This window comes from Colobus angolensis, unplaced genomic scaffold, assembly GCF_000951035.1.
Source record: "Colobus angolensis palliatus isolate OR3802 unplaced genomic scaffold, Cang.pa_1.0 Scaffold63, whole genome shotgun sequence".
Classification (NCBI taxonomy): domain Eukaryota; kingdom Metazoa; phylum Chordata; class Mammalia; order Primates; family Cercopithecidae; genus Colobus; species Colobus angolensis.
The window spans coordinates 10,358,809-10,376,372 of NW_012119932.1; the positions used below are offsets into that span (position 1 = coordinate 10,358,809).

A 17,564-nucleotide genomic window follows, 5' to 3' on the forward strand; every position below is an offset into this window, starting at 1 on the left:
GATCTCCTGACCTCATGATCCGCCCGTCTCGGCCTCCCAAAGTGCTGGGATTACAGGCTTGAGCCACCACGCCCGGCCTATTTATTGTTATTAGACACAAATATAGATTAAAAATCAAGAACTTAGAATGTTTAAATGTATGTATACTTACTTGGAAATTATATTTATTATAATTTGGAAAAAATGGAAATTATATTTATTATGTATATCTTGACATTGCTTAGAAAAATATGTTTTTCTCTCTTGTTTAAGTATATTAGAAACATAAATAATTCCTGATTCAATAGGCTAATTCTCTAATTCAATAGGTTAATTTTTTTTTTTTTTTGAGACAGTCTCACTCTGTTACCCAGGCTGGAGTGCAATGGCCTGATCTTGGCTCACTGCAACCTCTGCCTCCCAGGTTCAAGCAATTCTCATGCCTCAGCCTCCTAAGTATCTGGGATTACAGGCATGCACCACCACACCTGGCTAATTTTTTGTATTTTTAGTAGAGATGCAGTTTTGCCATGTTGCCCAGGCTGGTCTCGAACTCCTGGCCTCAAGCAATCCACTCACCTCAGCCTACCAAAGTGTTGGGATTACAGGCATGAGCCACCATGGTCGGCAGGTTAATTTTGTATTTATACAAATAACAGTAGTTATAAAGTATCTTCTGTACCACCAAAAATTAACGTTCACTTACTATATTTCAAAAATGGCTTAGAAGTGGAGTTGGGTGACCATGGAATTTCTGTAATTCAAAATAAAAGTGGATGTTATTTCATTGTCCCCCAAAAAATTGACTCCCCTACAAAAAAATGGACACAGATGGGACGACATAATGCTTTCTGAACATATCACTATTTCCCCAAGAGGAAGAAAAGCTAAAAGTTTACCAACTGCAAAAATGTGACAAAGCTGATATTCCAGGAGCATGTATTTGGGCCACTTAGTCTGAGGACCTCGGTTTTCTCATTAATAAAATAAGGGAGTTGAACAAAGTGATTTCTAAGCTTCCTTCCAGATACAAGAGTCTATGTGGAGAGATGTTACATGGGCTGTAAATGACCTCTCCAGAAGCTTCTCCATTTGTTCACATCTGTTTAAACATTAAACGAGGTAGGGATATATGTATAGTAGAAAACCAGACAGACCATTTTGTTACAAGGAATGTGAAACCTGTTGATATCTTTCTCGATATGAATTCTTTTTCTGATGACCCATTAGGCAAACCATACTTAAATGAACCATATTCCAGTATTTACTTTACTATAAACTTAGTATAAACAACAGATTATTACAAACAGATGCATGAAATAAAAATACCTCACAACCCAGAAGTTCCAGATTGTTAATTATTTATTACCATTCTTCATACTGCTTGTGAGTAAGAATAGAGGCACAAGTATAAAATAATGGTGTCTTTATAGTAGCCCTCAGATACATGATGCTGACTGCCTAAGCAACTGAAAACGGTTGGCTATAGCCCAAACAAAAGTTTATAAAATGCACTATCTAAGCATATGCATATATGTGTGTGTGTGTATATATATATAAAATATATACGTATATATGTGTGTGTGTCTATATATATACACAGTTTTTAGTTTCCAATAATCACAACACAACTACAAAAACTACTCTGAAACTTTTGTGCCCACTTAACCAGGAATAATTTTATTCTTTAGTGGATGGTGAAATAAGTGTTATTAAACATACTGTTATTAAAAAAAAAAAAATCAATAACCTGGCCAGGTGCACTGGCTCATGCCTATAATCCCAGCACTTTGGGAGGCTGAGGCAGAAGAATCACCTGAGCCCAGGAATTCAAGATCAGCCTGGGCCACATAGTGAGACCCCACCTGGGCAACATAGTGAGATCTCACCTCTATTATAAAAAATAAGAAGAAATCGCTGGACACAGTGGCTCACGCCTGTAATCCCAGTAATTTGGGAGGCTGAGGCAGGCAGATCACTTGAGGTCAGGAGTTTGAGATCAGCCTGGGCAATACGGTGAAACTCCATCTCGAAAAAAGTACAAAAATTAGCCGGTTGTGAAGGCACTCCTGTAATCCCACCTACTTGGGAGGCTGAGGCAGGAGAATCACTTGAACCTGGGAGGCAAAGGTTGCAGTGAACCAAGATCATGCCACCACACTCCAGCCTGGGTGACAGAGCAAGACACTGTCTCAAAATAATAATAACAATAATAATAAATGAGGAAGAAGCAGAAGTAGAAGAGGAAGAGGAAGGAGAAGAAGGAGAACCACCAGCAGCAGCAGCAGCAGCAGCAGGAGAAGAAGGAAGAAGAAGAGGAAGAAGGAGGAGGAGGAGGAAGAGGAGAGAAAACAAAAAGTCATAGCTGGGTGCAGTTCACGCCTGTAAATCTCAGCACTTTGGGAGGCTTAGGCAGATGGATTACTTGATGTCAGGAGTTCAGGACCAGCCTGACCAACATAGTAAAACCCCACCTCTACTAAAAATACAAAAATTAGCTGAGCGTGGTTGTGCACACCTGTAGTCCTAGCTACTCGGGAGGCTGAGGCAAGAGAACTGCTTGAGCCTGAGAGGCAGAGGTTGCAATGAGCCGAGATCACACCACTGCATTCCAGCCTGGGTGGTGTGTGTGTGTGTGTGTGTGTGTGTGTGTGTGTATTTATATAAATTATATATATCCCACTGGTGGTTCAAACTGATTTTAGGTGATATATGGGCATTTGAAACTTTTTTAAACAAGTTTTTATTTATTTTAATGTGTTTTAGAAAAAAGAAAGTAATCAAAACTGCAAGCCTGTGATTTCATAGATATTATTGCTTAGGATGGAGCTAAAGTAAAAAAGTGGATTGGTTTAAAGAAAAACTATTAAGTAATTAGTGGTAAAGGTAGAACACAGGCATAGCAAACACTCTGGAAGATGATACAAGCATAAATCAAGTTTCACAGGAACTGATGAAAATTATACTGAATTTCCAAAAATTAAAGGGCTTAGCAGCATCTCCACAATGTCTTGTAATGAATTCATTTTATTTCATCTGTTAAAGAACTAACTCCTTTTCTGGGGGGTAATAACCCTCCCAACACATCAGATATATAGCTTTGACTTCTAATTAGGCAGAGAAAGCTATCATCCAATTTTATTTATTTATTATTGAGATGGAGTCTGTTGCGCAGGCTTGAGTGCAGTGGCACAATCTTGGCTTACTGCAACCTCTGCCTCCCAGGTTCAAGCGATTCTCCTGCCTCAGCCTTCTGAGTAGCTGAGATTACAGGAGCGCACCACCACATCCGGCTACTTTTTTTGTATTTTTAGTAGAGACAGGGTTTTGTAATGTTGGCCAGGCTGGTCTCGAACTCCTGATCTCAAGTGATCCACCCGCCTCGGCCTCTCAAAATGCTAGGACTACAGGCGTGAGCCACCATGCCTGGCCTATTATCCAATTTTAACTCTTAAACCTTGTGATGGTTAATATTGAGTGTCAACTTGATTGGATTGAAGGATGCAAAGTATAGTTCCTGAGTATGTCTGTGAGGGTGTTGGCAAAGGAGATTAACATTTGAGTCAGTGGACAGGGAGTGGCAGACCCAGCTTCAATCTGGGTGGGCACCATCTAAGCAGCTGCCAGTGCAGCTAGAGTAAAGCAGGCAGGAGAAGATGAAACAACAGGCTTGCTGAGCCTTCTGGACTTCATCTTTCTCCTGTGCTGGAGGCTTTCTGCCCTCAAACATTAGACTCCAAGTTCTTCAGCTTTTGGACTCTTGGACTTACATCAGTGGTTTATCAGGGGCTCTTAGGAGTCACCACTTGGTTAAGCTTACAATAATCCACTGTCATTCTCCAAGATCCATCTATCTTCTGCACAGGCCAAATAGGAGAGTTGAACAGGGATGTGGTGGGAATCACTACCCTTGCGTCTTTCAAGTCCTTCATGGTGACACTAATCTCTGCAGTCCCTCCAGGGATGTGATACTGTTTTTGATTTACTATTTTTCTAGGTAGAGGCAGCCCTAATGGCTTCTGTTTGGCCTTTTCCAGCATAGTAGCCCTCACTCTACCAGTCAGAGAGCCACTGTGGGGGTTCTGCCAGGTGCTAAGTATGTTTATGCCAATTATGCATTCTGGCACTAGGGAAATGACCACATGATGAGTCCTGGGACCCACTGGACCCACTGTCAGTCAGACCTGAGCTAAAACTCTATTAAAAGATGCTCTTCCAGCTACTCTTGGATAAGCCTTTCAACAATAATTTTCTTTTTTTTTTAGATGGAGTCTCACTCTGTCACCCAGGCTACAGTGCAGTGGCGCAATCTTGGCTCACCGCAACCTCCGCCTCTTTGCTTCTGCTGTCCATTATGGTAACGATGCCCACCTTGTCTTTGATGGTTGAGTGTTGCCACTTGGCCTCTGCCACCTTGGGATCCAATTATTCCCACTGCATTTAAATTTTATAGTTGAGTGACTGTGGTTCCCACTGTAAGATCTGGCATACAAAGAAGAGCAATCACAGAGCTCTTCAAGGATGCAGGTGCTCCTCTCACAAATCTTTTTCACAAGGTATTGGTGAAGGACATCTTCTGGGCCCTTCCAGCTGGAATGGGTAGGTCTAAAGTGACTAATCCACTCTAATATCTTAATCTCCCTAAGCCCTTGGATCCCTTCCTCTACACTAAACCAAGGGAAATCTGGCATTTCTAGCTCACACACAGTGGGTCATCTTTTGTTCCACATTTCAGCTAACCAAACAAATAAACTATTAGAACCTTTTCTCACTCCCTGAGTTGCAACATTAAATGCAGAATCCCTGCTTAGTGGGCCCAAATCAGTAAGTTCAGCATGACCCAACTTTATGTTCCATCCACCATTGTCTCACACCCTTAATATCCATTCCCATGCCTGTTCTCCAGATTTCTACCTATATAAATCAGAAAACTAAAGCAATTCTTTTGTAGTGTAGTGCACCTCCTTGTGGGTCATACTCTGAACCGCATCTCTAGGGGCCTACTAGGGCCTTAGTCTAGTTATATATCTAGAAGCAAATGGGTTTTGAGAGTGGGTCCTGAGGAGAATCAACATTGTCTTGCCTGGCAACTGCCTCAGGAGAGGCCATCATCACTGTTGCCTCAGGTAGTGCATGGTTAATCTCCTCAGACAAAGGGGGAAAGGCTGTTGGCAGCATGGGTAGAAGAGGGAATGTTGCCACCACTGGGGATGGGAAAGCTGTTTCCTCTGGTAAAAAAAAAGGCTCATAAGAGTTTACAAGCTCAGTGTCCCCAATTTCATCTGGGTCTTCCCACACGTCCCCATTCCAAGTTGCTGGGTCCCATTCTTTTCCAGTCAATGCTCTCACTTTGACAGCAGACATCTAATGAGACTGAGCTCCACCTTTCATTGCAGGTCAGCCACTCACATAATAAGAGCTTATGTCTGATTTTCCACAATTTGAGCCCTTTGTCAACAGGAGATAAGACTCTCCCTCAGGGCAATCTTAGAAGACCTGAGGCTCAGTATGTGCTTCTGGAGCTGGACGTTCGAATCCCTGAACTCATTCATCCTTTGCTTCCTTTACCTTGTCCAGTGAACTTAGTAGTAACCAACCAACTTTATTATATTCCTTTATTCTCCACATATGGTCAAAGGTATTATGTACGGAGTCACTAAACCCCTTGCCCCTCATGAGTGGTGAATCAGGAGTGTCAAACACATTTCTTTTGCATAACTCTTTAAACAGTTCACACTAAGGACTATCAGCGTTCTCCATACTATTAGAAGTAGAGTACTCAGCATTTTTGGATGTCATCAGATTAAGCACTCAACTCTAGAAACCCCAAAACGAACTAAAGAACTCCATCCTTTTTAAACTCCAGCCCGTTTATCAAGTGACCTGAAAGGCTGCCAGTTTTGAATGGGGTCCAGAACAGGAGAAGTCTCTGCAACAGGTCCAGGTTACTGTGCTAGCTGCCCCGCCACTTGGGCCATATGACCCAGCAGATCCAACGGTGCTTGGGGTGTCAGTGGCAGATAGGGATGCTGTTTGGAGCCTTTGGCAGGCCCCCATAGGTGAATCACAGCAGAGGCTTCAAAGATTTTGGAGCAAGGCCCTGCCATCCTCTGCAGATAACTAGTGTCCTTTTGGGAGACAGCTCTTGGCCTGTTATTGGGCTTTGGTAGAAACAGGACGGCTTATCATGAACCGGGTGCTTTCTGACCCACCTAGCCAGAAAACAGGGTGTGCACAGCAGCATTCCATCATCAAATGGAAGCGGTATATAAGTGATCGGGCTCGAACAGGTCCTGAAGACACAAGTAAGTTACATGAGGAAGTGGCTCAAATGCCCATGGTCTCCACTCCTGCCACCCTGCCTTCTCTCCCCAGCCTGTACCAAGGGCCTCATGGGGAGTTTCCTATGATCAGTTGACAGAGGAAGAGAAGACTAGGGTCTGGTTCACAGGTGGTTCTGCACAATATGCAGGCATGAATATATGCAAGTATATATATAAATATGATGTATAGTGTAAAGAATATGGACCAAGACCTTATAGTCAGAGATAGTATAGCCGCTTACAAAGCTTTCCAATATTTACAGATAAAAACTCTAAAATTTAATACATCATTCTTTGTATAGAAACAACTTATAAAAAATTGTCCTTAATGCTAATGTGAAATCGTTATGTAATATAGTAATAATGAATGTAAACCTATTTTGACCAAGGTATTACTAACACAAAAATAAAAACAGAGAAGTGAAAACAGGTTAACAAAAAAACTGGTGTCACTACATAATGCATTACGAAAATTCCACATAAAAAATATTTTACAGGCTTAGTGCAGGGGCTCACACCTGTAATCTTAGCACTTTGGGAGGTTGTGGCTGGAGGATCACTTGAGGCCAAGAGTTCAAGACATTGAACTGAGCAACATAGTGAGAACTTATCTCTACAAAAGTTAAAAAAAAAAAAAAAAAAAAAATTAGGTGTGGTGGCACGCACCTGTAGTCTCAGGTATTTGAGAGGCTGAGGTGGGACGATCACTTGAGCCCAGTAGTTCAAGGCTGCAGTGAGCTGTGATGGCACCACTGCATTCCAGTCTGGGCAACAGAGCAAGACTCTGACTCAAAAAAAAATAGAAAAAAAGACCAGGTATGGTGTCTCATGCCTGTAATCCCAGAACTTTGGGAAGCCAAGGAGGGCAGATTGCCTGAAGTCAGAAGTTCAAGACCAGCCTGGCCAACATGGCAAAACCCTGTCTCTACTAAAAATACAAAAATTAGCTGGGCATGGTGGCGCACGCCTGTAATCCCAGCTTCTCAGGAGGCTGAGGCATGAGAATTGCTTGAACCCAGGAGACAGAGGTTACGGTGAGCCGAGATCGCACCACTGCACTCCAGCTGAGGCAACAGAGGGAGACCCTGTCTCAAAAAAAAAAAAGAAGAAGAAAAGACAAAGAAAAAAATCTTTTACAATCTTGATGGTCTGTCAAAATAAAAAAGAAAGAATTTTAAAATTAAGCCTTTTGACCTCACCATGGCAACAATAACTAGCAGCAACGGTCCATGAAATGTTTCTAATGCTAAGAAACTGTATATGTTCTTTAATATATATAACAAATCTAACAATTAAACTCAATACACAAATAGAACTACATAGAATCCTCATGGAGAATATTTTAAAGTTGAACTTTTAGCTTGAAATATTTTGATCTTTCTATCCAACTACAGTAACAGGCAAAGAGTGAAAAGATAACACTTGGGAGGAAAGAACGTCAACAAGGGGCCCTGCACCAGCCTGACCAACATGGCGAAAACACGTCTCTAGTAAAAATACAAATAATTAGACAGGCATTGTGGCGCACGCCTTTAATCTCAGCTATTCAGGAAGCCGAGGCACAAGAATCGCTTGAACCTGGGAGGCGGAGGTTGCAGTTAGCAGAGATCACACTGCTACACTCCAGCCTCGGCGACAGACCAACTCTGTCTCCAAAACAAAAAAAAGTTGGGGGCGGGGGGGTGGCGTGCATTGCGCATCTATTTGTAAGAGCCGAACCCCACCCCCGAACATTCAAGATCAACTATGTCTGCAAGTCAAAGTCTCAGTAATGTCAGTATTTGAAATAGCAAATTCTTTACCACTTATGCACTGAGCTGCTCCGAAATATTTGGCACACAAGAGAAAGAGGAACACTCTTGAAGATGTACTTTACTAAATGATAACGGGGCAAGCTCAAAGCAGCACCGAAGCAAAAGGGAATCATCTCTGTTAGGCCTGACACTTATGCAGAAATGTGAGCGAGACTCACAGGCCCAGGACAACTTCTAATCCTAGATATGGAGGCTGAGAGGACTTGGATGGGCTTTGGCCATGCCATCCCCTCAGGAGGCAGTGTCCTCTGAAGAACAACCAGGAGAGAGCATGGCTTCCTTGGTGTCAGCCTGTAGGATCCTTCCTCCAACAGCAGGGAATGTTTTTAGAGAAGGTATTGGGCAGAAGGCACTAGCCACTCATGGTGCATTGATGCATCAGAGGCAAGTGGCCTCTTTGTAAGTTTCTGTGTTCACTGAATTTGCAACATGGCTAATAGGCTCTGAAATCAAAGACTGAACTTAGAGACACTGCAGCCTGAGAGCCTGGGAAACGCTAACTAGGAGAAAGGCACTGACTCATGGAAGTAATAGACATGTCATATGTCAGAGAAGGATAAATAAAAACATGTCTCAAATAATCTAGGCCAAAACTAGGAAAGATGCTCTTCCAGCTACTCTTGGATAAGAGTTTCAATAATAATCTTTTTTTTTTTTTGAGACGGAGTCTCACTCACTCTGTCACCCAGGCTAGAGTGCAATGGTGTGCTCTCAGCTCACTGCAACCTCTGCCTCCCAGGTTCAAGCCATTCTCCTGCCTCAGCCTCCTGAGTAGCCAGGATTACAGGTATAAGCCACCACGCCCAGCCTCAACAATACTTTTCTATAGAGGGATTGGTGGTTAAAACCATACTCAACTTACTATTGTCTAACATAGGCATGCATACCTCATTTAATCTGTGCCTTATGTGGGTATCGAATTTTGCATCACAGGAGGCCATATATTTCATTCATTTATTCTCCTTTTTAAAAAATAACTTTTATTTAAACTTTTTAATATGGACATTCTCAAAAATTCACAAATGTAGAGAGTGTAGTATAGTGAACCCCTACGCATCCATCACACAGCTTCAACAATACATTTCCACTTAAAACAGTTTTAAAGGGAAAAGTGTTTTACAGCCCATTCAAAACCTCAAGTTTTACCTATATACTCTTACATACCCACGTAACAACCCTCTAATATTTCTGACCACCAATTTACTACAAAAGATTCTTTTAAGGATTAAAAAAAAAACCCTATTATTCTATTCTGAAGGAACATTGTAAAAGCTCATCAGAATCAAAGATAGTATGCATTATAGATATGGACAGATAATGTCAAACTGAGGCCTTCTGTGCCTTCACATTCCCCAATATTTCTTTGAATATAAGAGCTTTGCTAGCTGGGTGTGGTGGCTCATGCCTGTAATCCCAGCACTTTGGGAGGCCAAGGTGGGGAGGCCAAGGTGGGAGGATCACTTGAGCCTTGGAGTTGGAGACCAGTCTGGGCAACAGAGTGAGACTCCATCTCTACAAAATTTTTTTTTTAAATTAACTAGGCGTATCCCTGTGCCAGGAGCCAACCTGGTCTTCCCAAAGGGTAGTACCCCAGTGAAAACAAAGGCAAGAGAATGAAGTTCCCTGTAGGTCCTCTGTCCAAAAAAAAAAAAAAAATTAACCAGGCATGGTGCTGAGCACCTGTAATCCAGCTACTCAGGAGGATCACTTTAGCTGAGAAGCTCAAGTGAGCTATGATCACCACCACACTCAAGCCTGGGCGACAGAGCAAGACACTGTCTCAAAAAAAAGGAAAGAGGTTGGGTGCAGTGGCTCATGCCTGTAATCCCAGCACTTTGGGAGGCTGAGGCAGGTAGATCACGAGGTCAAGAGAATTGAGACCATCCTGGCCAACATGATGAAACCCTGTCTCTACTGCAAATATAAAAGTTAGCTGGGTGTGGTAGCACATGCCTGTAGTCCCAGCTACTCGGGAGGCTGAGGCAGGAGAATTGCTTGAATTCGGGAGGTGGAGGTTGCAGTGAGCCGAGATTGCGCCACTGCACTCCAGCCTGGCAACAGAGCGAGACTCCGTCTCAAAAAAAAAAAAAAGAAAAAAAGAAAAAGAAAAGAGCTTTTTTAGCTTCTTAGGCTCACATCTCTTCTCAGAGACCTTTCTGTTTTCAGTTGATAATATTGTGACAATTATAAGACACAACATATTTAAGCAAGATAAGCACAAGATACCACTTTATAGAAAGAGCAGATAGGACCACAGCATATTCTAGAGATCCTCTTGCCCTTTTTGATGGTACACCTAAGTACATGGACTCATCATAGTAAGTTTCTGATTCGGAGAGGAAACTTTTTGGTAAAAATATCTGCAAGTTGTTATAGCAAATATTTGGATGTTTGTGGTTCAGACTGCAAGGTACGCTGATGTACATTTTTTTCTTAACTGCTTGATGAACTCTATCCAATTCATTTAATAATGTTGCTTCCCTTTTTTACCTAATTCATAAATGTTTACAGTCACAAGCATTAAGCTCTCCTCTAAGTCATGTTAGTTAAAAAGAAGTTCCTGAACCGAGGACATTCTCCAAAGATGTGTAGTCGTCACTTGGAAGGTCAAATTTAACAAAGAAAATAACTCCAAAAACAGCAGTTTCCAAACAGACCACTACTATTGCAGGGAAGCATTTTGGGCTCAATTGTGTCTCCCCACAATATTTGTGTGTTGTAGCCCTAACCCTCAGCACCTTCAGATGTGGTTGTATTTGCAGACAGTCTTTACAGAAGTAATTAAGTTAAAATGGGGTTGTTAGGGTAGGTTCCAATCCAATAGGACTGGTGTCCCTATAAAAGATCAGTACACAGACATGCACAGAGGGAAGACTGCCATCTGCAAGCCAAAGAGAGAGACCTCAGAAGAGGCCAACCCTGCTGACACCTTGATCTGGGACTTCCAGCTGCCAGAACTGTGAGAAAATAAATGTCTGTTGTTTAAGCCACCCAGTTTGTGGTATTTTGTGATGGCAGTCGTAGGAAAACAAATATAGTGAGTAATGAAGGTCATCTAATCTAAGCTACAGAAATGGCCCTTAATGACACCTGGGGGCTCTGATTTTTTTTTTTTTTTTTTTTGAGACAGTCTCACTCTGTCACCCAGGCTGGTATGCAGCGGCATTATCTTGGCTCACTACAACCTTCACCTCTTGGGTTCAAGCGATTCTCCTGCCTCAGCCTCCTGAGTAGCTGGAATTACAGGCGTGTACCTGGCTAATTTTTGTATTTTCAGTAGAGATGGGGTTTCGCCATGTTGGCCAGGCTGGTATTGAACTCCTGACCTCAAGTGATCTGCCCGCCTTGGTTTCCCAAAGTGCTAGGATTACAGGCGTGAGACACCGTGCCTGGCCTGCAGGCTCTGAATTCATAAAGTGAGAAGAAAATCTGTCAAAAGAGCTAGCCAGGCACATGCAAGTCAACCTAATGCTTTATTTATTTACTTATTTAATAGAGATGGGGTCTCACGATGTTGCCCAGGCTGGTTTTGAACTCCTGAGCTCAAGCAATCCTCCCGCCTTGGCCTCCCGAAGTGCCAGGATTACAGGCATGAGCCACCGTGCCTGGCCAACCTAACACTTTTAAACAAATTCTGATGACAATCAGATGACAGCTCAGAGTATGGGCTCTGACCAAATAAATCTTTATTTCAATTACTCAATTACATGATCTGGGTTTATTTGTCCTCCAAACTGTTAGAGAGCAAGACTGATATTTTTAACCTTTTAGATACGCAAGGAATGTAGGCGATGAGACATGTCGAACTGTGAAGGCATAAACATAAGATAATTTTGAAACTTTATGAAAATTTAAAAAATATTTTAAAAAATCAACACAAATAATTTTGAAAATAGTAAGCCACATCAGGAAAGAAATTTTGTGGGTACACAATAACACAAGGATTTTGTGGTCACAATGGGCTTTCAGTTACACAAAAGAGCATGAAATTAACAATATTTACCAACATTCTCTTCAAAGTGCTTTTCAGACACCAAATAATTACCCAATTAAACCATTGCAAGATAAGCTGCTATTACTCTGGATTTAGTGAAAAGAACTAATAATTATTCTTTTAACAGTTTCTGTGAAGAAAGAACTCAATGTTTACCATATACAAGTGAGGACATACCACCCTTTTAATGAGTAGGGACAGGAAAAAAAAAGGCTGATTATGTAAGTGAATTCAGTGGAGGACAGAGATGACTAAGAACCACAACCTGTGAAAACAGAGGATTTAATATATAAAGCAGAGACCACCATTGGCAAAAGGCTATTTATGAATACTGCCGATACTTAGCATTGCCGACTGACAATAGGAACTCTTCGGTCATGTCCTGAACAACATAATTCATCACACTAGTGCTTGGGGCAGTCATGTCCAAGCAATTTATCATCATCATATCACTCGCCTGAGTATGAGAGGGGGAGAACTTTGATTGTAAACCTCTAGGGAGACTGGATTTATAGCCAGCGTCCCCTAAGAATGCAGCACAGCTCTGCCCAAAGCACAATGCTCCCTGCTTGCCTTCTGTTTAACTCAGAATAAAAGAGTGAACACATTGCCCCCAGGACATTAACAGCAAAACCTAAGTCTGATACTCTTAGATTGGAAATCAGATAGCCAGGAAATCATATTTAAAGTACTCTTTGAAGCTGCCTGAAAAAAAAAGTATTAGTCAATGGTAAGTATGGATGATTCATTTCAAATGTCCTTCAGTGACAAAATAATTTCTGAAATGCATCCACTGATAACTGCATTTGGGAAGAATCATCTTTTCACAACTCACCCACGAACATTCCTCTGTATTGGAAAACTTGGAAGTGCACTGAAAATTGTTAAAAATATATAAATTGTGTTTTTCAAAAAATGAAAGCCTTGATTCCTATCCCTTCCAGGCATAGAACCTTAACCCATTTTACACTTTAACTTGGTCTGCCCTTACAGAATGTAATTAAACATCTAAATGTCATTTTTGCCACTTTTGATTAAAATCACAAAGCAGACTGGAGCATGATGGGAACAGCACACCTGCCATCTCCCACACAGTAAAAGGAGCATGATTCATAGGACAAACCTCTTTCAGGGCCCTCCCCGCAGCTCCCAAGGTATCTGGTAAACCAGAGCCAGAAATTCCCACATACACGCAGCTTATCTGGTAATACTCATTATGCAGGCTTGACCAGGCTAGGCCACAGTAACACACAAATCCCCAAATCTCAGGGTCTGAACACAACAAAAGTTTATTTCTAGCTCATCATATATGTCTAACACGGAAAGGCAGGGGGCTCTACCCACTGTCCTCTTTCTGTGACCTGAGCTGAGACTGCTGCCTCTATCTGGATGGTCACTGTGGCAGAGGGAAAGTGATTGTGACACATCTTTCACTGGCTCTTAATACGCTTTTACCTAGAAGTGACACAGGTCACTCCACTTGTGTTTCATTAGCCAAACAAGTCACACGGACATACCTGCCTGGAAGGAGACAGGGAAATGGCTGACACAGCTCTCACGTTGAACAGGCAGAGAGGTATTTGTACTCAGGTGGTTATTGTTTTGACAAAATAGGTAGAACCACAGAGCCAGTTTATGCTAAATGGAAACAGATATTTTATTTTTCTTATTCTTTCTTTTCTTTTCTTTTTTTTTTATTAAGAGATGACGCCTATGAATGAGAAGCCTTTTGTTATAAAATTGTTATTAAGGGCTGGGCTTGGTGGCTCATGCCTGTAATCCCAGTACTTTGAGAGGCTGAGGCAAGTGTATCACCTGAGGTCAGGAGTTCAAGACCAGCCTGATCTACATGATGAAACTCCGTCTCTACCAAAAATACAAAAAAATTAGCTGGGCGTGGTAGTGCATGCCTGTAGTTCCAGCTACTTGGGAGGCTGAGGCAGGAGAATCACTTACACCTGGGAGGCAGAGGTTGCAGTGAGCCAAGATAGCGCCACTACACTCCAGTCTGGGCAATAGAGTGAGACCCCGCCACAAAAAAAAAAAAAAAAAAAAAAAATCTTATTAGGAAAACCTGGACCACTGTACATACACTAGAAAGAATAGCTAAAGAAAACAGAACAAAGCCACATTCGATGTATGAAAAAATATTCAACAACTATCTCAGTCAAGTTCCTAGGGATACTGAGCAGACTAGAGCTTGATCAGAAATTCTCAGTATTGTTACTATATGGCTTACTAGGGTATTTAATAGATTTGAAGTTGGCTGGGTGCCGTGGCTCATGCCTGTAATCTCAACAGTTTGGGAGGCCGAGGTGGGAAGATCACTTGAGCCCAGGAGTTCAAGACCAGCCTGGGCAACAAAACAAGACCCCCATCTCTACAAAACTAAATAAACAAATACCTATTTTAAAAAGAAGATATTTGAGGATAAACATTCCTCCTGTATGAACACTTCAAAGCACATGGAAGCAAAGGTGGACGTTTACCAAGCTCCTCTCATGCGATACAGTTCATCATTTTGTCTTTAAGCTTATATCTGAGAGCAATCTCTCAAACCCTTGCATCAGGGCTGCTTACTCAACTTAAAATAGTCACTGGGATGCTATGGCCAAGCCCTGGCACTGAGTACAGTCATGTACTTCTCCAGATTCTAAATGATCTATTTTTGTGTTCTCTTGCTCTCTGCTTCTATTTGGCTCAAAATTTACTGACACTTCAAAGGATATTAAATTGCATTTTTTTTTTTTCAGAAATGCTTCTCACTTTAGCCATATTCAAGGTATTTTCTGTCCTTCACAGGGAAGGGGAAATTTGCCCAGTGAAACTGATCTTTCCGTAAGTCCTTCCAGAAGAGCCACTGTCCTGATTTTCCTCCTGTCTCTCTAGCCACCTTCTGGCTGGATCCTGCCCTGCTGACCTCTAAAATACACATTTACTGATTTTTGATTGAATAAACAGACCCTTCCTGACTACCTTGTAATTTCAGCAGCAAATATGACCCAAAATTGGAAGATCTCTGAATCTATTCTGGTTTGAGGGCTGTCCAATTAAAAAGGAAAAAAACTGGCCCAAAATATCATTAAAAGGTAAAATCAGGATCTTCTCTTCATAAATCCATAGATTATTAGATCCACTAGAGACTTAGAGACCACTTACCTTTTCTCTTTTCTTTTTCTTTTTTTGAGACAGAGTCTTGCTCTGTCACCCAGGCTAGAGTGCACTGGTGTGATCTCAGCTCCAAGCCACCTCTGCCTCCCAGGTTCGAGCAATTCTCCTGCCCTAGCCTCTCGAGTAGCTGGGATTACAGGCACACCCACCACTATGCCTGGCTAATTTTTTGTAGAAAAGGGGTTTCACCATGTTGGCCAGGCTGGTCTCAAACTCCTGGCCTCAAGCGATGCACCTGCCTCACCCTCCCAAAGTGCTGGGATTACAGGTGTGAGCCACCGTGCCTGGCCTGAGACCACTTACGTTAATGTGTCTAGAAAACATAGACAGGACAGGCACAGTGGCTCACACCTGTAATCCCAGCACTATGGGAGGCTGAGGCAGCCAGATCACTTGAGCCCAGGAGTTTGACACCAACATGGGCAAAATGGCAAAACCCCATCTCCACCAAAAATACAAAAAATAAAGTAGAAAATAAAAACTAGCTGGGCATGGTGGTGTGCACCTGCGGGCGATTGAGCTGGGAGGATCACTTGAACCGGGGAAGTGAAGGTTGCAGTGAGCTGTGATAGTACCACTGCACTCCAGCTTCGGTGAAAGAGTGAGATTTAGTCTTAAAAAGCAAAAGAGGCTGGGCGTGGTGGCTTACGCCTGTAATCCCAGCACTTTGGGAGGCCGAGGTGGGTGAATCACGAGGTCAGGAGTTCAAGATCAGCCGGGCCAATATGGTGAAACCCCATTTCTACCAAAAATACAAAAATTAGCTGTGTGTGGTGATGCATGCCTATAGTCCCAGCCACTCTGGAAGCTGAGGCAGGAGAATCGCTTGATCCCAGGAGGGGAGGTTGCAGTGAGCCAAGATCGCGCCACTGCTCTCCACCCTGGGCAAGGACGAGACTCCGTCTGAAAAAAAAAAAGCAAAAGAAAACCAACTTGTCGAAAGTCAATGAGCTGGAACCAGAACTAGAATAGGGCTCTACTCATTCTGGGTCCAAAGTTCTTTAAATCAGCAACCCCTCTTACTGCCTATGTAAGGGTATACCTTTAGTTCCTGTTGACTTGTGATGGACAAAGAATGAGGTGGTCTAAGAGTAAGAGCACACAGGCTGTGGAGTCAGAAAGACTCCACCTTTAAACTTTGTTTCCATCTGTAAACTTCCCAGCAGTGTGGCCTAATCTTTCTGTACCCTTAGGTTTGTCGTTATCACTAGAATCCTTCACAGGGTTGCAGAGTGGATTAAGCAAGAGTGCACAGGACTCAGACACATGGCCGCTGGTGATCAGCTTTTACAAACTGTCAAAAAATACAGACCTGTAATGCCAGCACTTTGGGAGGCCGAGGCAGGCAGACTGATTGAGCCCAGGAGTTCAAAACCAGCCTGGGCAACATGGAGAGACACTGTCTACAAAAAATACAAAAATTAACCGGGCATGGTGGCACGTGCCTGTAGTCGCAGCTACTCCGGAGGTTCAGGAGGCTGAGGCAGGAAGTTCGCTTGAGCTCAGAAGGTCGAGACCGCAGTGAGCTGTGATCGCACCAAATGCACTGTAGCCTGGGCAGCAAAGCGAGACTCCGATTCAAAAAAAAAAAAAAAGAAAAAAAAAGCTTATTAAAGGAAGCTTAGCAGGGAATAGCCGCCCCCACCCAGCACAGCAAACCGATGACGCCCCGGGGCATTGCTGTCGAGTCAAAGGGAGCTAGAGCCGCAAGGGACCGGCGCTCTTCGCAACGTCCCTCAAGCACTTAGGGAGAGGCGGCAGGGCCCACGCGCCAGTGGCTTGAAAATCCTTCCTTCCGGCAGGACCCTCGCGCGGAACTCTGCAGCGAACCCCGGCCGCGCGGCCTCCGCCGTCGGGCCCCACTCTTCCTACTGGGCCCACAGTTCCCGCTCCTGCTCTGACTCCTGGGAGCCTTACCTCGAGTACAACGCGGCGCCTTCTCCCCTGGGAACTTCCGCCAGTCCAACTTCCCGGCCCTTTTTAGTCTCCTCTCTTCACTCCCACTTCGCCCTTTGGTTCTCTCCCCGCCCCTGGCCCGAGGTCACGCCCTCACCGAGTCCTAGGACACGCCCCGTGGGTCCTCTTCGTAGGACACACCCTTCAAACCCTCGCCACGCCCCACCCTGGTCCCGGGCCGTTTCCCGCTAGTCTCTGCCTAGCCACACCCTCCTGCAGGCGCTGTCTGACTGACTGTAGTTTGGCTGAATGAAAAAAATTCGAGGCTAGATCCCCAAACAGAAAGAAACTGTAGCATTTCCCCCAGATCCCAGTTCTCCATAGAAC

The 17,564-nt window shown here is 43.2% G+C and overlaps 1 protein-coding gene across 3 annotated transcripts in view; it reads right to left on the bottom strand.

The window, feature by feature from the left end:
- The window catches only part of PTER (phosphotriesterase related), an 85,809-nt gene extending 68,505 nt beyond the window's left edge, over nt 1-17,304 (bottom strand). For all 3 annotated transcript variants that reach the window (XM_011963899.1, XM_011963898.1, XM_011963897.1), the window contains exon 1: nt 17,199-17,304. The gene's annotated coding sequence lies outside the window, so the exon portion shown is untranslated. The remainder of the gene's footprint in view (nt 1-17,198) is intronic.
- Nucleotides 17,305-17,564: the final 260 nt, after the last annotated feature.